Source organism: Vulpes lagopus, chromosome 3 (assembly GCF_018345385.1).
Source record: "Vulpes lagopus strain Blue_001 chromosome 3, ASM1834538v1, whole genome shotgun sequence".
NCBI classification, from domain to species: Eukaryota; Metazoa; Chordata; class Mammalia; order Carnivora; family Canidae; genus Vulpes; species Vulpes lagopus.
In genome coordinates this window covers 155,006,105-155,024,009 of record NC_054826.1, presented here as the reverse complement: position 1 = coordinate 155,024,009, position 17,905 = coordinate 155,006,105, and the positions used below count along the sequence as shown (strand labels likewise).

At 38.3% G+C, this 17,905-nt stretch overlaps 1 long non-coding RNA gene across 1 annotated transcript in view; it reads left to right on the top strand.

Annotated features, from left to right (window-relative positions):
• Nucleotides 1-17,905, top strand: part of LOC121487698 — a 147,401-nt gene that overhangs the window by 70,267 nt on the left and 59,229 nt on the right. The gene's annotated exons all lie outside the window — the stretch shown is intronic.

The following is a 17,905-nucleotide window of genomic DNA, read 5'->3' as shown; positions in this document are numbered from 1 at the left end:
ACGCATCAGAGAACCACATTTGTGACATAGATAGATAACTATTAACTCCTTTTAAGCTTTCAAATGCCTCAGAATGTCAGAGCAAAGGATCTAAAAACTGCAGATCGTATTCAAATGAATCAGGAGAGAGCAGATGGTTGAAGAAGGCACACAAGCAAGAAGGAAATCTCCTGTTCTCCCTTTCTGATTGCTTTGCCCACAGAGGAATAACGATTCAAAGAAAATCAGTAATCATGGAGGATGTCATTAGCATATTCCCAATAAGGGAGCTTACATAAAAATTCCCAGAGAAAAGGAATGACTGCTTGGAGATCAATGTGCAGAGAGCACATTTCCAGCTGCCTGCCTTCTTCCAAAACTGTGAGCTTTTTAAGACTTTCAAAATTGAAGTTTGTGAAAGGTAGGGGCAAACACTGAGGGTTGTGGAAATTAATAATGATAATGGTGGTAAACAAAAGAAAGCAAGTATATCTGCAAGTTGGTCAATGCACTGATTAGAGTGCTTCCTACCTTACCCTTCATGTTTCTTGATTAAATTCCATTTGGGCTGCAGCAAAGTCCAAAGACTTATTAAAATATCGAATATCCCTTTGCTTCTCACCCCTGTGTAATGGAGGATTAAACAAGCTACGGTGAAGCACCTTCATTGCTTTATCGTGAATCCATGTGGTAAAATGTGCTTCCCCCCCACCGCCTTGATTGATGAGCAGGAAATCATTGAAAGAACACGCCTACTCTAAATAAAAACTTGCATGAAACAATTTTGAAAGGAGAAAAATTTTAATTCAGGTAACTATGGATTAAATGTGCCCATGTTTAGAGAAAACCCTCTTGGAAGATGTGCTTTTAATTAAATGCCAAGCAAGAAAACAATAGGTGCTTACTTAGAGTCCTATATTACGCACCCGATGAGAGCTTACCATTGGTATACATCCCTTGTTGCTTTCTTGTACGGTCCCTTGATTTCTAGTTACTGAAGGGATACAAACATCCATTGTTTGTCAAGCTGAATATTTAACCCTCAAACACGAGACTGAAGTATTTCCCCTTTATAGGAAGAACAGCGGTCACCAAATACATAAACGCCCTAATCAATAATAAATCTCCTCGTAAATTAACCACGAGACACCATATTGGCAGGTCTTCTTGTTAACTAGAGAGGACTTAGGTAATCTTATCATTGATTGGACCAGTAGGAGGCAGATGGTTAAATAACACAATAGGAAATGTCACAATAGTTTTAATTTTATTACTGAAACCCAAACTTTCAATGGCAGTAGACAGATTGCCTTCATTTTTCATCCATAAAACAGCCATCTTGAACATTTCATCAAAAAGAACTTTCCTTACACTGGCATTGCAACCAATAAAACCTTTTATGCATGGCAAGTTGGCAGAAACTATTAATAAAATGTCTGTCAACTCCACATCTCTCTCTTTTTTTCTTTAGCAAAAAAAGGGGGGAAATCATTAATTACAGTTTCTGTCACACACAAAAGACACCATGATTGTTCTGGTTTCTTAACAGCCTGAATTCACCTAGTGACCACCTCTTCTGTTGAATTTGAAGAGGGAAAGGTCCTTATCCGTCTAAACAAAAAGCTCCAGAGCAATCGTAACACATTGCCTGTGTCTGCCTGGGCAACAAATGTGGTATTTTAGGTTGACTCTGAAAGAGGATTATGAATATGGATAGAATGCAAATACTTCATCTATCTTAATCAGAATACAGGAATTCAAGCTGTTGAGGAAAAAAAAAAAAGACCTTAGAATTCCCATACAAGGAAAGAAATTTTATAGTGCTTATTGAATTTAGAAGACAGAGATTAGAAATGAACTTAATGAATCCGTTCATCAGAAGGCAAGCAACAGACTTAGCAACAAGTGTAGCTCAATTACCCTGATGACAAATAAATATAATGAACTTTCAGAGAGGGAAACAACTGTTTAGCACAATTAAAAAAGAAAACGATTTTTTTTGTTCCTTTGGCGGATTTGCTCTGTCCTTGCCTTTCTACCCGACACAAAGTTTTTTTTTTTTTCCTTCTATTAACTATTTTTAAAACCCTCTCCATCCTCCTGAAATGATCTTTTCTCGCACAAGTTTTGCAGTGCGTTGCGCATGGTGGCAAAGAGAAAGCTCAGCTCTGAGATTTCTGTAACAAATAGAGAACAAAACAGCCAGGAATGACTTGCATAGGTTCCTTCTGAATCTGCAACAAGGTTTTAGTAATAACACTGTGTGGAAAACTGCCAGTTTTCTTTATTATTTCAATTTATCTGCTCCAAGTAAGTCAACAGTAAGGTCTAGGCAGCCAGGTCCAACCTGTCTGGGTTCCCCATTTCTTTCACCTTTAGTGGATGCATTTGCTCCAGGCGCCAGAGTATTGAAATGCAAGAGCTTTCTCTTTTGTTTTTTGCTCTAAGAAACTTTTTGACTTAGTACCCTTCTTAATATGAACACTGATAATTATCGATCCATGGTGCTATAGGCTTCTACAATATACACTATAATTATTTTATGAATTTTATGAATCAACCACAGGTTGATGACAAGTTTATGTTGTAAGAGACCTGTCTTCAATTTCCAGCTCGACTTATTAGCTGTGTGGCTTTAAGCAAGTTGCTGAACTTTTCTGTGCCTCAGTCTCCTCATCTGCAAAAGAGGAAAATACTAGTGGCTACGTCGTATAAAGATTACACAATTTAAAGTATATAAAGTGCTAGAACACTACAGGGACAAATAAGTGCTAGAGAATTGTTAACCGTTATTATGAACTGGTCCATTTTCGCTTGATCCAAAGCCAAGAGTGAAAAGATGTGAACAAAGTTTAACAATAAAAAGGGCATCCACTAAATTTTTTCTCATTCTTGACTCCTGAAGGAATAGGTATGGTAAAAATTTGAATCGGAGTTTTACGGAATAAAGTAGGGGACCCCTCAACTTGAAGGGGGTATTGTGAACAGCTATTACATTGTGAGACTGAAGACAACAGAGGACGATAATACCGGGAATGTTCAAGTATGTGTAGTTTCATTTCCGTTAGGAAAAAAAAAAAAAAAAACAACGGGCTGTAAAAATCAGTCCAATATCAGAACTGATGTTATCTTGTTTCTAAAATTTTAATCCAAAGTGGGAGGTGACTGTGCTGTTTCTTACTCTATCTAACATATGCATGGGTACATTTGAGATGTATGTATGTATGTATGTATGTATGTATGTATATCATCTTTTTTCAAAAACCTCTGTTAAATAGAACTTTATTACCACTGGTTAGAAATGTCATATCACAAGAATCTGGCAAGCATTCAGAACCGTTTAATCTTTCATCAAGGTTTAATCAGAAGAGCTTTATATCTCTTTTGTGCATTGTCAAGTGCCCACCACAATTTGTCTCCCCCATACTGGACTGACAGATTGAGCGAATGAGCAAAGAGCCGGAACATTCGAGTATAATTGCAGTGTCAGCACTGTTAACTGTATTTATGAGAAGAGAGTTAACACTATGACATTAATAATTTCATCAGATTACACATGTTTGCTTGACAAACAAGCAAGCTATTCTCTTTAAATTATCTGTGACTACTGCCGTTTTCAGCTGGAGAACAGCCACGAATTCCAGTTTAAAAAAGAAAAATAAACTCACCAAAACACCATGCAGCTTATATTGTTATGTTTGGGGAGCGGGGGGAAAAAAATTAAGTCCTTAAATATTTGCATCCAGCCAGACTTCATAAATCCTGGTTTCCTGTCAATAAGAAAGAAAAAAAAAATGGTTAGGAACGTACAATAAAAAGGAAGGGCCAGGAAGTATAATAATTGTGTCTAGCTGTACTGTAGTTCAAAAATAGCTTCAGGCAGAGACATGAAGTCTTTTAGTTTGCCTTGACTTTTTAAACCACTAGATGCTCACCTGCAGTGGTTTCTGTGATTTGTGGCAGCTTACCAAAGGCACAGGATAATAAAGACAGTTTGTTACTCTCTAATTTTGGAGGGGCATAACACATGAAGCTTGTACAGCAATCTCTTACCTACATATTTCACTCCATAAGGGGAAACAATAAGAGAGAACATGACATGTATTAGAGAAGTAAATTACAATGTTATACTCTTTGGTCCAATAAACCATTGTGGGCTGTCATGCTCCTGACTACTGAAGTGTTGTTTTATGCTGCAGCTTCATCAGCTGGGTCTAGGCTGTGCTTTCATAAGCCAGTGCCTTAGGCAGCATAAATGCTATGATTCACACCCATGATCGCAGGCGCCTACGTGGTGAGGTCCGCACAACCGGCCGTGGACTTATTGGCCAGGATGATGAATCTCCTTGCACTTAATTTAGAAGAGGGAATGGACTTGAACCCGATTGTTAGAATTATCACAAAATGTCAGGCTACCTGTTTGTCTTATTTAATAGGAGCATCTTGCTGGTGTTGGTTCTAACAAAGGTAATGTTTCATCTTTGGAGCCTAGAATCTATGCCCTTGTGAGAACCTCGCAGGCAGAAAGCATCTGTATTTATGAAGCTCGTGTGAGGCAGCATAATGTTGACCTGAATGCAAAAAGTTAAAAAGAGATATGCTGATTGCATCACTAGCGAGCCCCAAAACAAAAACCCACCACTTGTACAAATACACACAAAATCGAGTGTCAAAAGAAAGTATTTGGACTACCCTTTTTGTAATTCTAATAGTAATCTTATATTCACGTTAATTTTTTCTTATACCAGTAAGTTTTGGTAACATACCTAAAACAAATCACATCATAGTAATAAATTATATATCTAGGGCAGCCCGGGTGGCTCAGCGGTTTAGCGCCGCCTTCGGCCCAGGGCGTGATCCTGGAGACCCAGGATCGAGTTCCACATCAGGCTCCCTGCATGCAGCCTGCTTCTCCCTCTGCCTGTGTCTCTGCCTCTCTCTCTCTTTGTGTGTCTCTCGTGAATAAATAAATAAAATATTAAAAAATAAAATAAATATCTATTATATATATGTATACACACACATATCCATAATACCGGTTATAGACACATAGAGTATTACCATCCTATCTTGAAAGAAACTAACAGATCTGGTAAGAAAGAAGGAGTAATATTTTCTTGGACTGAAAAAAAAATTTCAACTCATTATCAGTAACTTTAATCCCTACCACCATGGTTTTATACAAAATGAAGAAAAATATTTATGAAACATAAAGGCAAAGCAAGTTTTTCCACTAAAATGGCTCTTATCAAACAACAACAACAACAGAAAACAAGTGGTATCAAAGATGTGGAGAAAGTGAACCCCCGTACATTGCCATTGGGAACATCAAATGGCGTGGCCACTGCATAAACAGTATGGCGGTCCTCAAGAAACTAAACATAGAATTACCCATGATCTAGCAATTCCACTTCTCAGTATATACCCAAGAGAATTGAAAGCAGGAACTTGAATAGATATTTGTGCACCAATGGTCACAGTAGCATTATTCACAATAACCAAAAGATGGAAACAATTCAAATGTCCACCTACAGAGAAATGGATAAGATGTAGTATATACATAACATGGAGTACTATTCAACCTTCAAAAAGAATAAAATTCTGATGCAAGCTACAACATGGATAAATCTTGAAGACTTTATACAAAGTGAAATAAGCCAGACACCAAAGGACAGATATTGTAGGAGCCCAGGTATATATAAGGTAACTAGAATAATCAACTCATAAAAACAGAAAGTAGAATCGTGGTTGCGAGGGGCTGGGAGGACAGGTGAACAAGGAATTTGGTTTAATGAGCACAGAGTTTCAGTTTGGGTTGATGAAAAAAGTTCTGGAGATGGTTGGTGGTGACACCTGACAAAACAATAAATGTACTTAATGTCACTGAACAGTACACTTAAAAATGGCTAGACTGGTAAATTTTGTTACATATATCTTACCACATTAAAAAAAGTACATTTCTTTTAAAAAAGAAAGAGCCCTCACCCCTCAAAACTAGTTGACATCCAGAACAAATAATTTAACTCTATCAGAAGGGAACTAATATAAATGTATTAACTTCAATTATAGTAAAACCTCCAAGTTGTGGATATTGAATTGATGCTGATACGTTCTAGCTAGATCAAAAACTCCTATGTACTGGCTTCATACCCTTTTCCCTGGGGACTAGAGATACTCATTAGCACCCGCAAGATTAGTCTCTGGGGCAAAGCTCACTGCTGCTGCAAATGTTAACTGTTTAAAGATAGATTTGAGAAATGCCACTATGAAAGTATTTATATTTATAAAATTTATTCTGTTCACTTCTTTACACAAATGCAGCATTTTAGCCCGTAAATTATGAGTAAGTTATTATGGGTTTTACCAAAGACATCTGATGATATGTCTACAAGGACTTCCTAATAACCTATTGGTATACCATCCTGCAATATTTCTTTTTTTTTTTTTTAACTAGAAAGTATATTTTACAATTTCTTTTTTTTTTAATTTTTTTTTTTTATTTATTTATGATAGTCACACAGAGAGAGAGAGAGGGGCAGAGACACAGGCAGAGGGAGGAGAAACAGGCTCCATGCACTGGGAGCCCGACGCGGGACCCAATCCCGGGTCTCCAGGATCGCGCCCTGGGCCAAAGGCAGGCGCCAAACCGCTGCGCCACCCAGGGATCCCCCATCCTGCAATATTTCTCTACGTGATTTTTACTGACTGTCTGGGTTAGCTGTCAGACAGCGGAGAGAGCGTGTTGAGGGTGCCATGCAAGTGATTTTGGCTGCCATAACTTGCCATCCGGCTTTAGTAATTGTTCACACTCTCTTTTGACAGTGGACCGTATGCCTTATCATGTTTGTATTTTGGTTCCCTCATCTAGGTACAGAGTGTGTCTCTGTTTCAACCTTACCATCAATCACAACAGCGGGCTCCTGAAGCCTGGAATTGAGAAACCCTGACTTCTTATTTTATTTTGTTTTTACTTTCTTACATCTATCTCAGCTTTTGTTCTTTACTAGGGGATCAATATCATTATACCATTTTCATTAAAATCATTTAGAAAGCACCACATTACACACAAGATGGACCTAAATATTGTGCTAAAGATCATTGCAGGTGATTGGGGTCCTTTCCTTCTGCCTGGAGGAATTTCTGTTCCTGTTCTGAGAGATGCAGACTGATGAACATGTAGAATTATAGGAAATGCAGAGAACAGTAGGGCAGAGTAACCAAGACCGTGGCATTTGTATCAAATGCAGGTTAAAAATAAACTTCTTTTAGTGTGAAATGCAAGAATATGATGAGTCTGGAAAGAGCAGGACCCCAATGGCAGCCCCTTTCTAATCAGCCTAAGAAAGATTGTTTCATAAAATATTAAGAACTTGAAGGGAAGAGGTAGATTTACTTTGGTAAAATGTTCATTTAAAATTTTGTGAGGTCAATAAATTACCACATAGGATGACATTTCCCAAAATGTGCTCCATAGAATACTCGCTCTAAGGGAGGAGAAAAGAGTCCCGGGGTCCAATTGACTTGTACGTTACCTCTGTTGGAGATTGACAATGAACATTGAGCTATCAAAGGCCTGTTAAGTCCTGCAATAAAGAAGATAGTTGTGTCTTGTTTAATCCAGTGTTTCCCAAACTTGTTTGAACTTCAACCATTCCTTCTCTTCCCCCTGCCCCCCTATTCATCAAGAAAAAATAATTTACAAAGCTGGGAAGTTTATCTTATGGTACTTTGGGACACATCCCCTGTTCCATTTCCCTGGTAGAAATTTTTTCTTGGGTGCTTGGGTGACTCAGTGGTTGAGCATCTGCCTTTGGCTCAGGTTACGATCCTAGGACCCTGGGATCGAGTCCCACATCAGGGTCCCCACAGGAAGCCTGCTTCTCCCTCTGCCTATGTCTCTGCATCTCTCTCTGTGTGTCTCTCATGAATAAATAAATAAAATCTTTAGAAAAAAAAAAGAAAGAGAATAAATATTTCCTAGTTCATAGAGGGCCTACTCCAGCCCGGCAGTTTTCTAGGTTCTGGGGATATAACAGTGAACAAAAAATGAAGATTTTGCTTTGGCCAACTATCTTATTAGGAGAAAACTAACAATGAACAAATCAAGTACCGTACATGATGTGTCAGAAAGGGTTAAGCGCAATTGAAAACAATTTTCAAATAGCAAAGGGAAAAGGATTGCTTGCTTGTTTAGAGAAAGTGGTCAAGGTTAAGATGAAGGAGGCACAGGTGAGATGTGCTGATTTGATCAGTTGCTGTGGGACCAATGGCAGGACTAGGGGAATATGAGAACTAACATTCCCTTTGAGAGGGAGCCCCTCTGCACTTTCTCTTCAACAGAAGCAGGCTTAATATTGACAGGGAAGTTCTATGTTGACACACTAGCATTAAGCAATTCTATTCAGGGATTGATTTTACCAATGTGGATGGGCAAATGGCTTATCTTCTAGTGGTAAATTAACTATTTGGGGCTTGTAGGGCATTGTTCATTTACTAATTTACAAATTGTTTGTTCCTTGGCTTCTGATTAGTGATGCTTTTCTCAGTTGATTGCATGTTCTGGAAGTGTGTTTCTTTCAAGTTCTCCATTTCACATTGTACAATGGCCATTCATCTTTCTCCTCAGGAAGGAGGTAGCACATAAGAGCAACTGGTCATACATTACTTGTCATAACCAGAAAGGTAGCTCTCAAGTTGCTGAGCTGTGTTGAGTGGATCAATGACAGGGCACTGACATGTTTGCTGCCTGAGTTGATTCTTGAGACCAAAAGAAGGGGTTCTGTTTACTATTATTATGATCAAGATTGAATGACTCCTTCAAAGATAAAATAATTTAGAAAGCTGGAAAGTTTACCTTATGGTACTTGGGGACATATCCCATTTTCCATTTCCCTGGTTGAAATATTTCCTAGTTTCAGAGCCAGCTACATAGTTTGTAGGGTTCTGTGCAAAATTAAAATGTGGGCATGTTGTCCAAAAAGCAGGGGGAAATGGTATTAAAGGTCCTAAAATGCACAGATTTCTCTTCCTTCCCTCCATAGCCTCATTCTCATGACTTACGTTGGTGTTTATTTGCTATTTCATGCCATTCTAAGCAAATTTTAAATTAGCATGGATTTTACCATTCAATTTGTGTTGTGCAATACCCATTTTAAATGCAAATACAAGAGCATTTAAGTCACACGGAAACACTGAAATCACACAATTTCTATTTTGTGACTTAGATATGTATATGCATTTTATTCTTACCAGAATAGTGAAAGAACTACACAAAACTAACTCAATTGTTTTCATTTCATTTCTTGATGCATGAACATTCTATAGTCACTTTCTATCTTACTGAAGTGTAGGAAGGGTTGAACAGGAAAAAAGCTATGTGTTGCCCTATATTTTAGTTCCTTTCTCCATCATCATTGTCACCACCGCCCCAGTAACAGATGTAACCCACTTACCTCATGCTCACTTTGAAATTCACTGAATTCCCACGCATTATTTGTCCACTGTGATGCTGTGCCCATTGGGGCACCACAAATGCTATGTGCATAGGAGATAAGGAACAATAGACACATGTACCACATGTATCTCCTCTGTTTTTGTCCATGCTCCATCATACAATCAGACTTCACGTCATACAACACAAGCTCAAAGATTCAATTAAGAGTTTCATACATCTAACTAAACAGTTTCTGCACAGCAAAGAAAAACAATTCACAGAATGAAGAGGCCATGGGAGAAAATATTTGTAAACCGTATATCAGTAAGAGTTTGATATCCAAAATATATAAGGAACTCACACAACTCAATCATCATCATCATCATCATCTGAGTAAAAGATGGATAGGAAACCTGACTAGAAATTTTTCCAAAGAAGACACACAAATGCCAACAGTACATGAAAAGATGTTCAACATCATTAATGGTCAGGGGAAGGTAAATCAAAACCACAATAAGATATCACCTTGCATCTGCTAGAATTCTTGGCAATTTTCAAAAAAACAATGATAACAAGTGTTCACAAAGATAAGGGAACCCTTGTGCACTGTCTGTAGGAATCTAAATTTGGACATATATTATATAAAACAGTATGGAGGCTCCTCAAAAAATGAAAAATAGAGCTGCCATATGATCTATAAATTCTACTTCTGGGTATATATTTGAAGAAAATGAAATCACTACCTCAAAAAAAATATCTGTATCCCTATGTCCAATTTTTTTTTTTATCCCTATGTCCATTGCAGCATTATTCATAAAAGCCAAGACATGGAAACAACCTAAATGACCATGAAAAAAGAAAATGTGATATATGTATATATGACAGAAGACATCCTAGATATATAGATATATATGGAATCCATATTGGAATATTACTCGGCCATAAAAAAGAAGACAATCCTGTCATTTGCAACAACACGGATGGAACTTGAAGGCATGATGCTAAGTGAAATAAGTCAGACAGTGAAAGACAAATAATATATGATCTCACTTGTATGTGGACTCTAAAAAAAAAAAAAAAGCCAAGCTCATAGAAACAAAAAATAAAATGGACTGAATGGGCTGGGGGATATGGAGAAAATGGGGGGATTTTGGACAAAGGTATAAACTTCCACTTAGAAGATGAATGAGGAATGCCTGTGTGGCTAGGCGGTTAAGTGTCTGCCTTCGGCTCAGGTCGTGATCCTGGAGCCCTGGGATCGAATCCCACATTGGTCTCCCTACATGGAGCCTGCTTCTCCCTCTGCCTATGTCTCTGCCTCTCTCTCTCTGTCTGTGTCTCTCATGAATAAATAAATAAAATCTTTAAAAAAAGAAGATGAATGAGCGCGGTGAATACAGTTAAGAATAGTCTATTATGTAGTTGAAAGTTGCTAAAAGGGTAGGTCTTCAATGTCCTTAGCACACACAAATAAAGTTCAATTATGTGAGGCGATGGATGTGTTAACTAACTTTGTTGTGGTAATCATTCCAAAATATACACATATGAGATCATCACATTGTGCATCTTAAACTTACACAATGTCCTATGTCAACTCTTTCTCAGGAAAAGTGGAGGGGAGATGATCTTTACAGAAAGAGTCTAAAAATAAAGCCTAATGAATGGGTAATACATTCTGATAAATCACATTGATACCCATCTTAGTAGTCAATTTAAATAATGGAATTGGTTAATAGCATCAAATTTGGATTGAAGAAAGGGAGAAGAAACGAGTTTTCTCAATACAAGACATTCACTGGCTGATGCCATATTATATCCATCCGATTATACTGTTCTTAATAAAGCATTGTCCATAATTATTTTTTTAAAAATAGGAATTTCCAGACTGTGACAGCAGAGCATGAAATCCTGAGGCTGTGTGCCCAGGTCAATACCCAGGAAGCCGGCCCTGCCAACTTTATCCAGCCCAATGTGGGGACCACAGATGAGTGGATGGACACCTCACAAGAAATGTTACAGACTCTGTTCCTTCGTTTATTTTCCAGATCTGCCTCTGACATAACCTTTAGAAGGTGAACTATCCACCAAGAATATATATTAAATATTAGTTTGAAGATCGCTTCGGGACTTAGTTTGAACAACTAAGCCCAAAGGGCTCCCCGCCCATGTGCCCCTTTTCTGGAGGCTCAATTCAAGAAATTTTTGATCCCTAACGGAATGATTCTTCCACCTCTTAATGTATGCAATATCATAGCTCCTCTTTCCCTCTCCTCATGCTAAAATCACATTTTGATTAAAGTCGCCCTTTGCTTCCTCCTTTCTTTCAACCACTGCCTCATTCCTTGTGTATCAAATCCCTGTCTCTCAGAATGATTAAAATCTAGGGTAATGGAGTCCCGCAACTGCCAAAATGAATCGGAGATCAATGCACAAGAACACACAAAGCCAACAAGCCTGCTCGTAATTCTGACACCCCATTAACTGCATCTTAAGGTCTAGTGGCCTTTGCTTCTCTTGGGGACAACATAGCCCTCATTCCGCTCAAGGTGTATTGTCTTCCTTTGGTGGGAAATTGCTTAGAAAAAAATACATCAGTGACATGGCAAAAAAAAAAGGTGCCGCCTGTATTAGTAACAAACAAAAAGCTGCTTCCCGGCCCATTCTTTACCACTCTATCTGCCATCCTACACTGCATTGACCTTCTGCCCTATTCACATACGTGCTTTGTAACCCAAGTGGGATAGACGGCATTTTGACAGACAGTTCGTGTGAATTTACTGTAAACCTGGTGCCTGCCTGCATTGTGGTAGAAATCATATTACCAGATTCCTAACAAGGGGCATTATGATGATAGAAACTGTTAAAAAAAAACAAACAAAAAAAACACACACACAAAAAAAAAAAACAAAACAAAAAAAAACTAACAACGTGAATGAAAAAAAGACTCCTTTACACAGAGCCCGAAGAACCAGTTCAAGTAACAAAGCCCTATTTTCCATCTTTTATGTAAAGCAAATGGATTAACAACTGGCACGAAGCTGAACTGACACCCTGACTGGCTGTGCCAGGCAGGCTCTCTATTGAATTGTTTGCACCAGCCATTTCTTGTGTGCAAACAGGAGGAACTTGTTCAGGCAGCAGCCACTCTGAATGGTATGCAAGGATTTAGCGAAATACATGCCTGGGACGGCTTGCTTAATCCTTGCAAGTCTGCCCGACAGAGGGAATTCCAGGGTGACAAGGAAGGAAGACCCCAAGTCGTTCTTTGCATACGCTTAAGTCCAGGAAAGAAAGTTTGTGGAGCTTTGTTATATATTCAGTTTCTGTTCACGCAACAAGCACCACACTGTTAGGAGCAAAAGTTAACTGAGCGGTGGTACTAAGCAGGCCAGTCCTACCCACTGATTAAGGTGTCCCGATGCCTCCTTGGAAATTAAAGGAGTTATTCTGCTAATTGAACTAAATTAGACTGAACTGGCATTCGTGTTAGTAACCCTTAGAGAGCTAGCTGTGTGAGGTGTGATGACGATGATGTGAAAGCTGAATATAATCTTATTTCTCAGGTGCCTATCTTTGAGTTGAAAGCAGATTCGACAAGTACCCATGAGGCCCGATTTTGCAGACTGGAGGGAATTTTTTAGGGTATGGATGGTAGATTAGGTCCTAGGTGAGCAATGAAAAGAGGGCTGAAAAACAAAATTCCTTATTAACCCAGAAGTGTTAACCTGACAAACACACTCATTCAAACTCTTTAATACTGTATATGAAATACATATGGTACTCATTTTCCCTTAAAATGAGCCATGATAAAAAACGATTTTATATTCTCAAGGCTAGAGCCAGAGAAGATATGCATTGGTGATAATATTGATTTTTTTTCTTTAATTCTACTGAAAGGCCATTACTAGACATAGGTTATAGTTACAGTGAAAACCGAGAGCTGCTTTTAATCCGCTGGGGGGGAAAAGTTATGTTGGCTCCTTTTTGTCACTGTCAAGGTGTAGAAAGAATGAAAAATACTTCGGTGGATTTCATTATTAGTACACATGAACAGTTTGAACTCTCCATTATTGGGTTGTCTTTTTTCATAGTCAGTGCCTTTTGCAGGCTCCTTTTAAAAAACTATTTGACAAGGAAAAAATGGCTTTCTGGGTTTGATATGTGAGTACGTACAAGTTTTCACAAGTTTTCACAAGAAAGTAAATGAAGAGCATGCCCTGCAAGCTTAATCATATTAACTCAGAACACAATCAAAGCTTCGCATCTCAACCATATCTTAGTGCTTACTACGAGTGGGAAACAAAGACTGTATACAGATATTTCCTGATCTTGGGCAAAAAAAAACAAATAATAAATAAAATAGATCCCTATCCTTCAAAGTAAACATTCTATTAAATCTAAAAAAAAATAACATGAAATGTCCCAGGTAGCTGCAGCCAGATACAACTGTCACTCGGCCAGGTTCACTGTGGAATAGAATCCTTCCAAAATAAACCATCATTGGCAATCAAAATGCTACCGGTACCTTGAGAGATGTCATCTACTAAGGGCACAACGAAAGAAGTCCACAGATTTGTCAATACACAGACGAGTGAGGGGCACGTGGGTGGCTCAGTTGGTTAAGCATCTGCCTTCAGCTCAGGTCATGATCCTGGGGTTTTGGGATTGAGCCCCAGGTCGGGCTCCCTGCTCAGGGGGGAGTCTGCCTCTCCCTTTGCCTCTGCCCCTCGCACCTGTTCCTGCTCTTGTTGTCTCTCTCTCTCTCTCTTTCTCTCAAATGAATATTTTAAAAAAATAACCGATGACTAGGCACTTAATCTTTCAGTCTTCTAAAAGCATTGCTGTTAATAAGTATAGGCAACCTGCCCCTTTGCTTTGCTTTGTGTAGCAGAAAGGGATTTTTTTTTTTTAAATTAGTAATCTCGCTTTCTTCATCAAAGTTTAATTGTTCAGTATGATTATACTTTCTGCGTGTTTCTCCTGTGCTGTTTTAAGACGGGCAAGGTGAGGTAAAAAAGAAAAACCTATTCCATGTGACTACTTAAGTCTGACACTATTTGGGCCAAATTATAGAGAAAACAATGTTCTGGAAATGATTACTTTTTGTTAAACTTACAAAGTGTCAGGATAGGCCTCAGTGAATCAAGCCAGCACATTTTTCAAATTATTTCAATAAAGGATGGAGAGTTGTAAAAATGACTTTTTAAATCTCAACATTTTGGAATAGCGTCTTCCAGTCTTTTCGTAGAGGAATGCCATCTCTTTAACATGTAGATGTTTGTCCATGACGTACGTCGGTCTGAACTTAGTATGGATTTTACCTCCTCGTGCTAAATGAGCAGACCGAGTGATTTTAAACACGGGAGCCTCCTACGTTTTAATATGTGAGTCTCCAGCCTGCTGTGGGTAGTCTCCAACAGTTTGTAGTGTGATGTTTCACATCAATTTAAAAAAGATGAGAGAATGGGTTACTTGAAGAGTTTGTTTCCTTGTAATCAACTGTAAAGAGACCAAGGTCATATAACAGATTTCTTCTTCTTTCTGTCTTAGCCAGGAAGACTATGTGAATGCAAATTGCTTTATTGGTGAAGGGAATTAAGATTATAAAAAGCCACGCGTAAAGAAGTGCAAAATCAGGGCTGTGTCGGAGCAGGGACAACATAATTGTGGTATGGATTCCCATATGGGACTAAATTATCTAGATTTTAGTAATGTCAGCAGTTCTGTGTAGTTGCTGGAATGCGGCCAATGTGCCATATTTGCTTCATTTTTTTAGGATGGTTCTGATTCTACACAATTTTAAATATGCACAAAGCTAAAATTGTTTGGGTATTTTGGTGGCACTTCTCAGATACATGTCTATGCATGTCAGGAATTTTCTTTGACTATCGAACAGGAAGTGACGCTGACGTGGCTTTATTTTTCTAAGCAAAATGCCATTTATGATCATTTCTATCTCGCCTATAAAATCTTCCCAATAGGGGAAAAAAAATACCCACTTCTGTGAGTACACATCAAGGTTGTCTGCCTTTACAATGTACCATTCAGTGATACTGTTTTGTAGCGACTCAATAAAGCTGATAGTTTTTCTGGGTAATTACCCACAGCCCCCTGCAGGACAAATTAGCATTCATGACCTGAATAATGCTTACTAGAAAGAGTTCAATGGAATTTACTTAATCAGAATCATTGCTTTCTTTTGGCTAATTTTTTTTTACCTAGTCCCCAATGCCTGGTAACAGCAAATATCTCTCAAGCCAGTGTTTGATACCTGATAGGAGAGGAAAAAAACAACTCATGAATCTTAAAATTTGAAATGTAATTATGGTCTTGGAAAAAAAAATGCATATTTTTATGTGAAAAATTAAAATATCTCCCATCCTTAAGATTTTTCTATTGTTTTCTCTTTTTAATGCTTTCTGGTTTTAAAGAGAGAGAGGAGAGAGAGGTATTTCATTTTCTAATTATTCCTCAACAGTTTTTCAATTTGTTAAGGGCAAACATATACAAGTGGTCATGATCCTGGAGTGTGGATGCTTGTAAGATCTCTGTGTTCCTGGGAAGCAAAAACCAGACAACTTTGTAACAGACAATAGGTGTTGTTTTTGATAATTTATTTGATGATTTGAACCAAAATACAGGGCAATATGGTTATCAGAATATTCAAAGAAATGAGAAGAAAGAAGTAATGCTATTTGAGCTTCTACTATGTGCAAAACACTGCCAGGTAAACTGTGTGTTCTATTTCTTATTCTTGAAACAGTGCCGTGAGGGAGGCACTGGTATGCCCATATTTACAAAGGAGGAAAATGAGCTTCAGAATTTAAGGTACTTCTTCCAGTTTCTACAGATAGTTACCAAAACGTGATCCAAAAACTTCCTGAATCAAAAGCTTAGATGTTTTTGTTTTTGTGTTTGTGTTTGTGTTTATGTAACGATTTTACATTTTTAGCAAGGCAAGCCAAAGGAAGTCTTAAACCAATTCCATTTACTGAATCTCTAATTTGGAGAAGATTTCTAACCTGAAAAAGGAGATTTCTTTTTGTTGTTGTTTTTTGGTTTTTGGTTTTTTGTTTGTTTGTTTTTATTCATGAGGGACACAGAGAGAGAGGGGAAGAGACATAGGCAGAGGGAGAGGCAGGCTCCCCATGGGGAGCTCCACGTGGGACTCGATCCCAGGACTCTGGGATCACAGCCTGAGTCAAAGGCAGACGTTCAACCACTGAGCCACCCAGGGGCCCCCAAAAAAGGAGATTTCTAAAATGCAACTGAAAATCAGTGTATTTGAAGGACAACCACAGTCTGATAAGGGTGGAGTGGTCCATAGCAGTGCTACCATCCTGTAAAGGTCACGTCAGCCCACTTCTCGCTGTGATCTTTTGTGCACCGACCCAGTAGAATGGTGTGAACTGCTGCGACATAGGTTCCTCGGTGGAACTTTACTGAGGGTTGGGAAGCAATGCAGTTAAATCAAGCGAAAGGCTTCAGGTCTGAGATGAGATCCAAAATAACAAAGCAAAATCAGGGTGGTCGTCAGTGTTTCTCTGTTCTTGGTGGAGACACAAGAATTTCTGTAGGATAGGGAAACTTGTCTGGCAGTTTAGTTTGTGTAACAACCTTGAAGTTTTTACTTACGTGGTAGGGTTGTTTGGGTTTGCATATTTTGCTTGTTTATTGTTTATTTATTGTATGTTTATTGGAGGTGACTTGAGGGGAAGCTGATGGAGATTGTATGGGGTAGTTAGAGCCCCAGAAAGAAACCGCTTGGCTCCTCCACTGATTAGATTCCGTACTTCAAATGTACTAAAACCATTTGCTATAACTGCAAAAGGGGGTTCACTCATTCAGGCCCCTGTGCCATGCAGTGCTAAACTGAATTTGGTACCTAATTAAGTTTCCTGGGGTGCAAAATGCTTATCCCATTTCTAAGTCTAAATAAATCAAAATGTTTTTTCAACTTTGGGGGTTTCAGAAAACCCACAACACATTTTTGCACAGATTTTCCTTCCAAACACTAGAATATTGCAAGGAAAATTCAATCCATATGTTTCAGATTTACTTAGAGTTGTATCAAAATCTTGTGTTGCAATTGACATTTGATGTTCATGAAGTTTTCTGAAAGCTTTTTATTTGCCTTTAACTCAAGAACAGAAAGTTGATTTGTCAAGCTTGTATGTACCAAAACCTCAAAATATTAAATTTGGGTGGAAGACAGCAAACTTTTAAAACTCGGCATTGGGCATAAAATTTAATATAGCTTTTGTCTTGCCATGGCTACAGCGTTGGGTACTTGCAGATATGCCAATCCCTGGCCTTATGCGGTTTATAGATATACTTTCGATATTGACCCGGTGAAAGGAAAGTGGGACAAGGAAAAGAAACAAGGTCAAATATATTTTTTTCATTCTGGTGTTTCTTTCTGATTTAAATATTAACAGTATATTATCCGTGATGGAAGGCAAACGATATGTGCAGTCACAGCCTCTACCTAAT